The sequence below is a fragment of the Bombus terrestris genome, chromosome 17 (genome assembly GCF_910591885.1).
Source record: "Bombus terrestris chromosome 17, iyBomTerr1.2, whole genome shotgun sequence".
NCBI classification, from domain to species: domain Eukaryota; kingdom Metazoa; phylum Arthropoda; class Insecta; order Hymenoptera; family Apidae; genus Bombus; species Bombus terrestris.
The window spans coordinates 8,380,398-8,389,901 of record NC_063285.1 but is presented as its reverse complement, the minus strand read 5'-3'; the positions used below and the strand labels follow the sequence as shown (position 1 = coordinate 8,389,901).

Below are 9,504 nucleotides of genomic sequence, written 5' to 3'. Positions count from 1 at the left end.
CGACGAATTTTTCACAAGACTTATAAAAACAAATTTTACGCAGATTCAGTCTGTCGTCTACCGCAGGCAACGAAATACATATGTATACAAATAAATACTGTTACGCCACGAGGCTTATCATAGGCCGTGTCCTTCACCGCCACTCGTGGTACTACAATGTAGCAGAGAGGTCGTCTTATAGGACCGGCGAAATATATACAATGTAGCGACAAAGGCATATTTGTCATCAAGCAGCGAGTTCTAGAAACGTTGATTCTCCTTCGGCCCGTTATTTCATCGACACAAAGAAGGTGGCATAGGTGATCATAGGCGCGAACGTCGGAGTGACCCGGGCGTAGAGGGGGTCATCTCCCAGCGAAGACAAAGAAAAAATCGAAGGGCAACGGTATCATTTGAGGATTCAAACGGATTGCATGGAAAGGTTCAGACGAATAAAACCCAGGTCTCTTAGTCTAACAAATACATCGAGAACTATCATAAAGTCGGGTCGAATTACTAACCAACTAATTGTATTTGTCATTAATTAATTTGTGACGTGTTCATTATATAATTTGAAATATTGTTAAATATACAAGTTTTATATTAACCCTGTTAATTCAGTGTTAAACTCATTTGAACCACTGCTGTTATCTTAATCGAAACAGGGGAGCGTCTAATTCGCGGCGTCTATTGTCATTCATTTTTATTTAGTTAACTACATTCAATTATGTGTTTATTAATTTCCTTTTTACTTTTATAGTATGTCTGGTACATCGGTTCAAAAGTTTCACGTATTTAAATTTCGGTATTTTTAGCCTACTGTATGGTTTATTTTAATGCGATAACCACTCAGACGGCAAATATTATTATTTATTGAAACTCGTATTGTGTTCAGAATATCGCTTTGCTGCAGATGAAACACATGTGTTGCAGTGCAACAATACGTTTGTAATACCTTCCAGTCTTTAAAAACAGTTTTAGAAAACGACAATTATTTACGGACAAGAACAACCTAACGGCAAGGAATTTTTTGGAATTAGCATATCTTTTCCTCCTCTTAAACTCTGCGTGCTTGTTATTTTATTACCTGCGAATCATTAATTGGACACTCGAATATCCCCGTCACCTCAGGGCCTGTCCCTATCTGATATGAACGGAACGTAGGAGTTGGTCTTTCTCCTTCTTAGAGACATACATTTACCAATTCATTCACATGTATTTATCAATCCTATTGAACCAGGAGTGAGCCAGTGGAAAATCAACAAAGTCGAGGTACATCCGCGAGATGTCATCCTATCACATAATGAGAACCGCAGGATCTAACCCGAAAATCGATGCGAAGAGTGGAAAGAATTGGTCCCACGCATTCCAAGTAGATCGATATTCATTGTATTAGCAACTAATGGTTAAAAAAATTTTTTTTTATTTACAAGTATTTTACAATCAATTCTCGTATTGAGAATTTTGAGTAAGTTCCTCTGGCTTGTGCAGTGACATGACTAGTTATTTATAATAAGTTTATTTGCAGCTGAATCTAGTCGTTAGGTCTAAAGGATAGCGTTTTCTTAGCCTGAGGAGCTGGTCCGACGTATTAAGTAATTTAGTAATTAGTGGGTTTCGATGGTTGTTAACTCTTATGATATATCTATTACTACATTTTGTTTTTTGACTTTGACTGTGGGTATGTAGAGGTTGCGATGTATTGCTTCGTTAGTAATATACCAATGTGCGTCTATTAGGGATCTTAGAGTTTTCCAATGGAAGCGTTGAAGTATTTCAATATTGAAATTACTTGCTGTTCCCCATAGTTGGATTCCGTATATTCAGACAGCTTTTATTATGGTCTTATGGAGCGTAATTTTGCTCTGCGTGCTTAAGTTGGAACGTCGGCTAATGAACCAGTAGAATGTTTTGAGTTTGTCCCTGAGTTGCTTAGATTTGTCTACGATGTGTTGTTTCCATGTTAATCTTCTATCTAGAGTCATGCCCAGATATCTGACTGAATCCTGGTTAGGAATTGTTATATTGTTAATGGTCACCCGAGGGCAGGTTTGTCTTCGCAGCGTGAAGGTTACACGTGTGGATTTGTTTTCGTTAATTTTGAAGCCCCATTTTTGGAACCACTTTTCCATAGAGTCCAGACCTCGCTGGAGAGTGGAGGATGCAATTATGGGGTCTGCGTGGGATGCTAATAGCGCTGTGTCATCAGCAAATGTCGCTAGGGTTATCTCTGATAATATTGGTAAATCGGCAGTGTAAATGGAGAACAGCAGGGGTCCGAGGACACTGCCTTGGGGTATGCCAGCTTCTATTGAAAATGTTGTGATTGTGGCGTCTAAGTATTTAACCATGAATTGTCTATTGGTTAAATAGGACTTTAGGATGGAGTAGTAGATGCGTGGTAGGATTTTCTTTAGTTTGAGCAAAAGTCCTTCATGCCACACTTTGTCGAATGCCTGTTGAATGTCTAGGAATACCGCAGAGCAATATTTTTTCTTTTCTAAGTTTTGGCTCATATTATGTGTTACACGATGAATTTGCTCTGTCGTAGAATGTTGCTCCTGAAAACCGAATTGATGATCTGGCAGTCATTTCAGATCCTCTAGAAGTGGAAGGAGTCGATTCGTTAGCAACTTCTCAAATAGTTTTGACAAAATAGGTAAAAGACTAATTGGGCGATAGGAGCTAGTTTCATATATTGGTTTTCCGGGTTTAGGGATGAGCGTAATCAGTGACGCTTTCCAGGCCTTGGGATAGTATTCAAGGCCAGGAATTGCGTTAAAAATTGATATGACGAGTGCAATCCCTTTTCTGGGAAGTTCCTTGATTGCTTTATTGCATATTAGGTCATGCCCCGATGCTTTCCTGGCACTTAGGCGATGGATTAATTCTGTAACTTCTAAAGAAGTGAAGATTCAATAGGAGGAAACATTTGGAAGGGAGAGTGCAGGTATTCAGTAATATCCGCGGCAATTTTGGAGGAATGGGGTTTAAATACGTTGGATAGGTGTTTAGCGAACAGGTTGGCTTTTTCTATACGGCTACGAGCCCATCCACCTTGCGGATAGCGAATTGGAGGGATTATTTGCGGGGGACGCGTGAGTTTCCTGGAAGCCTTCCATAATGAGTAGTTGGAGTCGGCAGTGGGAGAGAAATTGACGAGATATTTTTGAAAACAGTCATTATTGACTGTTCGTTCAGATTAGCGTTTGCGTTTGTTTTAACTGTTTCTAGTTTAAGCTTTTTAACGTTTTTGGCGTGAATAGTATGAAGGGATATATTGCTCTTTTGCCAGGGAGAAGGTAGCGCGGTGCAATTATGGTTTTGCTCAAGTCTGGTCGCGATTCTTGGGCCATCATCGAGCTGGTTAATTCAAGTTGAATAACTAGTCGAGAGGCTATGAGGCTATGATTCGGGTAGAGATTAGGAGCGTTGGAATTTTCCACTAATGAGATAGGGAACACTTGGATTATATCTGCTTCGATTCACTATCAACGGATGAGGGACACTAGATCACGGTGTCACAGAGCTCTAGACACACGTCTGCACACTTCGGCACTCAACAGGAAACCGATTTGGTCAAAATGAGACGAGTTTTTAAAATTTGGAATAGCTCATTGAGACATTTCTAAATTCACATGTATAATTTGAAAATAAACTGATTTTAGTATAAAAATTTTTATTTGTTTAAACTTCATGTTTAACTGTCGTTAGTTATTTATTGGCAATCTTAGTTACTAGCATTGTCTCTACATGTTCTTATAACGAACAATAGAAAAAATAGAATTATTACGTTATTATTAACATTAAACCTATCAGCACGGTCAAATTAATCGCTCTTCGGAACTTCTATACAAATTTAACCATATTTAAACTTTATCATATCCCTTCATAATTTCTGACTTTTCGGTATTACATTACCGCATGTACATTTTCGGTATGTAAATTGCGAAAATTTGTTTAAGACACGGGAAATATTTATGCGGCAAATGTATACTCGATAATAAGATAATTCGTAAGAAATGCAACGGAGTTGAATAAGATATATCTCTATATAAATAAAAGTGTAATTTTATTTAAGATTATAATTGAAATTAAACAAAAGTAAATATGGACGAAATTTTATGAAAGTTCTTCATTTTATATACATTTAGTTATAAATTAACCATTATCTAAGATAATTCGTAGAAACTATTACTTCTTTAATCAGCAGTCATTTTGACCGCACATCATAGACAAATCGAAGCAACTCAAGGACAAACTTAAAAAATTTTATTGGCTCATTGGCCGTCGCTTCAACCTAAGCACGCAGAACAAAATTACGCTCTATAAGACCGTAATAAAACCTGTCTGGACCTACGGAATTCAACTATGGGGAACTGCAAGTAATTCCAACATTGAAATACTCCAACGGTTCCAATCGAAAACGCTAAGATCCCTATTAAATGCACCCTGGTATGTTACCAACGAAACAATCCACCGCGATCTCAAGATGCCCACGGTCAAAGATGAAATATACAAATCCAGAAGCAGATTCAACGCAACAGTCAACAACCATCACAACCCATTAGTCACCCAACTACTTGACACCACGGACCAGATCCGCGGACTAAAAAGAAAATACCCTTTAGATTAAATCCTTAGATCCTACTAGAACCAACAATATAAAACTATTATAAACCATGTCATTGTATCACGCCAAATGAAGTTACTGAAAATTCTCAACGAGAATTGATTGTAAATATTCTAATAAATAAATAAATAAAAAAAAAAAAATTTTGACCACACACGGTAAGATAGGTGTACACGAAGTGTCGATAGGTTCAGTGTTAAATGATTAAATGCTCTTAATAATTGTCATCATAATTATGCATTTATTTAGATTTACGTTATTCAATTATATTAATTCTTATATTTTTAATATTACCGTAATTGTTACAATTTTTATAATACAAACGTGTTTTTATAGAAAGTAAAATGATCTCTCTTTCGTCCATGGTAAAATTTGTCCGAATTTAAATACGAATTTGAAAACAAACCCAATTACGACAATTTTGAAAAATATTGATTCATAAGTTTACATTGTCCGATTTCAATCCTTTTTAAAAATCTGTTCAATGTTTAATCTAAAGTTTTACGTTCATTGTTATTTCTTTTGTTCATTTCGCTTTATGTACATTCTTATATTATCTGATCAAACAATTTCTCAATTTGTGTTAATATAAGAATGTTTGCAAAAGTTGGATGAATGAAATAAATAACAATAAATATACAATTTTAAATTAAAATTTGAAAACGATCATTTGACCGGGCCTGGTAATGGTAGCGTTAATTTACTTTTAACCATGGACAGGACATATTACGATGCGATATTGTTGGTACGATATTGTGACTGAATCATTTCGTGATTACGATACAATATCGTTCACAGTCACACTACATCATGGACCAGATATCTTGTGCATTTATATATTATAATAAAGCTATAATTATAAAGAAACAGACTCACGGGACACATTAACGATGGTGTAGTACGAATAATGTGTCGGAGGATAACATCTTCTGTAACAATATACAAATGCTACTGTGTCGCGAATAAGCTGTCCGTTCATCGTACGAATAGTATCGTGCCGCTACATATGTAGCCCATGGTTACGAACAGAGATGAAATTGGAGTTCAACCGAAATTAATGTACAAAAGAATATATAAAATTAAAAATCTACGCTGTTTCGTCGTGATTTACCATGTACAAGAACCTATGTATTTAAGCTTAAAGATAGCTGTATTTAAGCTTAAACCTAACCCCAATCTACCCTGTTTGGTTGTACATTAACATAAACAAGAACCGGTTGAGTTTCACACTACGGAACCTACTTAATGGTACGGTGCCTAAGAAAGAGAAGTTAATCGTTTATTATATTTTTGAACGATGGTATACATAAATTAGAGTTAAAAATAGTACAAATTGTCAATGTAATAATTTAAAATAAGAGACCAAGAACATACATAATACATTTAAAAATATTGCACATATCTAATATGTATGTATATCTCTATACCAATAGACTATTCTATAAAGGGCAATCATCCAAAATGATTCAGTCAAAGGCGTGTATTATGAGTGTAGATTTCTGTCGTCGAGGAAATCCCAACTCCTTTTCGCCTTTTCTTTTGACTTTTGAGACCTGCGCCTTTCTTTCTTTATATCTTCTCAGCCGCGGACCTTCCTCCGCTGTAACGAAATGTTATTCTTTGAATGCTCCTAGAATCATTGAAGGAATCGATTCTGCAGAAACTATGGAATTCGGAAAACGGTTGTTTCATATGCTGGCTTCATAGTGATCGTTTTGCTTTATCTTACGAATAAAGGAGTTTCCGGGGCCAGCAGGAAAGCGCACCTTCACTCTCTACGACGAAGCGTCCTCTTTTTGGAGGAAAATGTCGTGATTCATCTTCAAGGAATTTTGTAGTTGTACAATTTTTACTGGTGCAATATATTTTTTTGTTTCTGTCTCTTGGTCCATCTTTTTGCAACTTTTTCTTTTCCGAACTTGAGCATGTATTTTGACCTTACATAAATGATTCCACCTCAAGGCATACAATGCCTTCAACTTTACACGCAATAGATTTCTGGACATTTCGATTCTTTTCAGATTTTATTTGACATATTTTATTCGTGCTTCCAAATTTTTATTTTCTTTCAACAGCTGAGCATGTTCATCTTGCAATTCTATTTCTCGGAAAGTCCTCCCTAGGCTTTCCTCAATTTAAAAGTCGCAGCTTGTCCGTGATTCAATTGTTGGCCATTCAATTGAATCCTCGTTGTCAGCGAATCATGATGTTACTCTTGTATAGTCTAGCAATTGGTACAAATAATTCAATTTCGTCTTCTTATTTTACTCCACCGTCAACCGCTTCTTGCTACTGTTGGTAGTGATAGTAGTAGCATTGATGTCGTTCTTTTTGCTCTTGCCCTCCTTTTCTGATCAACTGTTTTTCGATAACGTGCTGTCTTTCTTGTACATCTTCCCTTTCCCTTTTATTTTGTAATAAAGATGTGGGTTGTTCGGATACATTATACTTCTTCATCTATTCGTATTTTTATATGGTTTATATGGTTTATATGGTCACAGACATTCATGCTTCTTAAAATGGCGCTGGCATAATATTTTGGGAAATGATTACCTGTTAAAAGAATATTTCATATAAATAATAAGCGAAAGTAACATAGATAAAACGATTAAAGCACATGGATGTCAAGAGACAAGGTATTTCGTATATTAAAATGGCTTGACCGAGGGGAAACCAGATACAGATCTCGTATAGTAGTTTATTTGGCATTTACTTCCATTTGAGATAAAAACCATTACAATGTATTTGCATTTTACATAAACATCGAGGATGTTTTATTCTTGTATTGTTGCCTGGTTGATATTAGGTCTCGGATCGAGTAATACCACCTGCCAGTATTTCTATAGTCAGGAGTAGATGTTTAATAAAGAAAAGCTATATAATTGTTTTATTGTAAATCTCAGGATACCATCAAAATGCTAAAATGTTCCTACTGTGTATATATTGTAATTGATGAACTGGCTAAACTTTGTCTGCAGGCACAACTCTTTTTCAACTGCTATTGCGTTTTTTGATTTTTTGACATTTTGTAATTGTACGAAAATCGGGATCCAACTATTGCGATAATGGAGATACATAAACTATTCTAAATGTCGAAACTGTGGTTCTAGACGTGTCGAACATAGAAAGGGACAATACGAGTGAAATACAAGGAAGGACTGAGAATCAATAAATATGAACGACCTGTGAGAAGCTGAGTAGTTCAATACAAAATTTAAATTTTCTTATTCTTGATTTGTGATCAAACTTTTATCAACACGTTAATTACAGTCTTATGATTAAAATGAAACCTAACACTACATAGTTCGGAGCATATTTGCTAACACATTTTTATCAGAACGATCTCACAATATGGATAGTAAAGAGACATTCCGCTAATCTGAATACAATATGTGTTTGAATAAATAATAAAATTTACCGTTTAAGTGGCTATCACGTAAAAGTAAGCACAGTAGACTAAAAATACCAAACTTTAAAATAGCAAAGCTTTTGATCCATTGGTTTCTTATATTAGAAACATTCATATGATGTCTCCGTTCTCTGTTCATATTAGTGCTATCAGAAAATATCAAAAAGGTTAAGAAGGATGGTGGCCAGAAACGATATTTAACCGAGAATATACCACCCGTTAATGTGTTAATATAAAACATTAACAGATACAAAGTACACGTATGCACAGTACGAATACTTTGTACTTACCAACTTTTCAAATTCATTCTTTATGAAGGAGATTGTCTTCTTTTGGAATGTGTTACAGATGATATTCGATGTCGACTGTTGTCACATTCGATGTAGAAGTAATATTTTCTCACCGAAACATTCTCCGCACGTTTCGCAGCATTCGGAGACTTCGACGCATGAAATATAAAGCACAGAGGGAAAAGACATAAAGAATGTAGAAATTCAATAAAACATTGATACCGCTATATAGTTTCTGAGATGTTGTTTTATATTCGACAAACATTTAGTTCGGTTATGTGCGGTTGACGGCGGACGAGCAAATCTGCGTAAAATGTGTTTTTCCCAAGATTCGTTAGAAGTTCCGAGGTAAGGATGGGGGAACCACGCGGATTGGAATGTTTGTAAATTCATTGGATGAGAAATGATTGATGGAAGAAGAAGGTAAACGCTCACGTCTATTGGTTACCCTAAGATTGCAATTGAACAATTCAATTAGCCTTCAAAACACGTAAAGTTGGGAAAAGTTGCAGGTGGCCATATTTTTATTTAAAAAGTCGCTATTTTACGTTAAATAATATTTTTAATTCAATGCTTTTCAACTCTTAATAATAAAATGTATTTTAATAGCACTGTTTGCCAGAAGACAAACGCTACCTCACCATCGTATACCATTCCCATGGTATAGAAACGCTGCTGATTGTAAGATTATAACCAATCCACGCCGATTGTCGATTCCTCCCTCAATTATGTTGTCGCATGTCTATTGCTTTTCCTTGACAACGAGCGAACATGCCGTTTGAGCGAACACAGAGCCGTTGCAGAACCGTTTTCCTTCACCTTCAGTAGTAAACAGCTCACAGACAATTAGTAAATATGTTGCAGTTGCTAGATAATGTCTTTAACCAAGTTCGGATAGGGAAAGTTTACGAATTCAATATTTATTCTTTTTATATAAATCCGTCGATTATTTTGCCCTGGATAGTCTAATTAAATGAAATCTTTTGCATTCTGTACAGGACTGAAGGTTATAAAGATATTTGTATTCTATATATATTATTTTATTTTATACATTACTCTACGACGAATGAATCTTCTACATCGCAAAACGATAGATGAATCAATCAGCATGAAGCTTTTTGCATTTTGTTAAGATGATTCCTCGTTGCCGTTTGAAAAAATGTTTGGCTTCTTCATGGGAATAAATACTCAGT

General features: G+C 35.6%; 1 long non-coding RNA gene across 1 annotated transcript; it reads right to left on the bottom strand.

The window, feature by feature from the left end:
- Window positions 1–6,473: 6,473 nt before the first annotated feature.
- LOC105666665 lies at window positions 6,474–8,829 on the bottom strand. Its single transcript, XR_001099484.3, has 2 exons — window positions 8,312–8,829; window positions 6,474–7,165 (listed from the first exon to the last, which is right to left on the bottom strand). It is a non-coding gene; the product is annotated as an uncharacterized LOC105666665 (long non-coding RNA).
- Window positions 8,830–9,504: the final 675 nt, after the last annotated feature.